The 1,810-nt window shown below is 47.9% G+C and overlaps 1 pseudogene across 1 annotated transcript; it reads left to right on the top strand.

Annotated features, from left to right (window-relative positions):
- The first annotated feature begins 769 nt into the window (after window positions 1–769).
- On the top strand, window positions 770–1,366 carry LOC103254756 (annotated as a pseudogene). The gene has a single exon (XR_002481642.1). The product of XR_002481642.1 is annotated as an RNA polymerase II subunit A C-terminal domain phosphatase SSU72-like (transcript).
- The last annotated feature ends 444 nt before the right edge of the window (window positions 1,367–1,810 follow it).

The raw sequence follows: 1,810 nt of genomic DNA on the forward strand, positions 1-1,810 counted from the left end.
ATGGATGACAGCAATGAAACAAATTAACAAAACCTCTGGAACACAGCCAAAGCCATGCTCAGAGGAAAATTTATGGAGCTTGAGGCCTGCGTTAATATGATTAAAATATCACATATCAACAACCTAACATCACACCTCAAGAAACTAGAAAGATACAAACCAATCCCAAAGCTAGCAGAAGAAAAGAAATAATGAAGACCAGAGCAGAATTAAATGAAATTAGAATTTAAAAAACACAAAGTATCAGTGAAACAAAAAACTGGTTCTTTGAAAAGATCATCAAAATTGTTAGACTGTTAGCAAGATTAGGAAACGAAGAGAGGAGACTCAGATTCGCTACATCAGAAATGAAACAGGAGACATGACAACTGACCAACTGGGTTCTACCTCAGGGATGCAAGGTTGGTTCAACATATACAAGTTAATAAATGTGAACTACTACATAAACAGAATTAAAAACAAAAACCATACGATCATTTCAATAGATGCAGAAAAAACATTTGATAAAATTCCACATCCCTTCATGAAAAAAACATCAGAAAAATAGGCATAGGGTTGTGCACTCCAGCCCACCCAGCACCACCAAGGCACTGGCCAGATGCACGCCCTGGCCAGGGAGGAGGGCACTGTGCAGGCGCCACATGCGACTTTGCCGGCACCCCCTCTTCTGCCTTGCGGACTTCCGGCTGCCACAGCAGCCATGTTGCTGCGTGGAAAACCCTGGTGCGGTGGGAGCCAGGCCCCGCTGGGCACCGACCACGTGGCTGCCATGCCATCACCGCTGCTGCAGGTGTCAGTAGTGTGCCCCAGCAACCAGAACCAGAGCATGGAGGTGCACAAAATCCTCAGCAAACAGGGATTCAGCCTCCGGTCCTTTGGAACGGGACTCATGTGAAGCTTCCAGGATCAGCACCTGACAAGCCCAATGTTTATGGTTTCAAAGCCACATATGACCAGATGTACAATGATCTTCTTAGGAAAGACAAAGAACTCTACACACACAGAATGGCATTTTACACATGCTGGACAGAAACAAGAGGATCAAGCCTCCGCCAGAGCGATTCCAGAACTGCAAAGACCTGTTTGACCTGATCTTCACTTGCCAGGAGGGAGTCTACGACCAGGTGGTGGAAGATCTGAATTCCAGAGAGCAGGAGACGTGCCAGCCAGTACACGTGGTTTATGTCAACATCCAGGACAACCACCAGGAGGCCACCCTGGGTGCATTCCTCATCTGTGAGCTCTACCAGTGTATCCAGCACACCAAGGATATGGAGAACGAGATTGAGAAGCTGCTGCAGGAGTTCGAGGAGAAGAGTGGCCGCACCTTCCTGCACATGGTCTGCTTCTACTGATGCACCTGCCAGCGTCCTTGCAGACTCATTACCTCTAAGGCTGCCTCTCTCTCAGGCTCTGCCACAGTGTCACTCATGAACTCAACCTGTGGAGTGGAGGACACAGACGTGCGGGATCCACCCGCCAAGGGCTTCTGTCCTGCCTGCACCGAGGAGTGGCTGTCGACCATAGAGTTGTTTCTTGCTCACAGAAAAGCTCAGGCCTCCCGGGCAGCTCCCCACATGCCTGTGTCTGTACTCACCCCCAGGTTGGACTGTACCCACTGAATAAAGCACGCTGCCCCTCCCAACAGGAGAAAAAAAAATTTTTTCAATAGGCATAGAGGGAACATTCCTCAAAATAATAAAAGCCATATATGACAAAACCACAGCCAATGTCATCCTGAACCAAGAAAAGTTGAATGCATTCTCCCATTAGAATTGGAACAAGGCAAGGATGCCCACTTTCACCACTC

This window comes from Carlito syrichta, unplaced genomic scaffold (genome assembly GCF_000164805.1).
Source record: "Carlito syrichta isolate Samal-C Ts95f unplaced genomic scaffold, Tarsius_syrichta-2.0.1 Scaffold287465, whole genome shotgun sequence".
NCBI classification, from domain to species: Eukaryota; Metazoa; Chordata; class Mammalia; order Primates; family Tarsiidae; genus Carlito; species Carlito syrichta.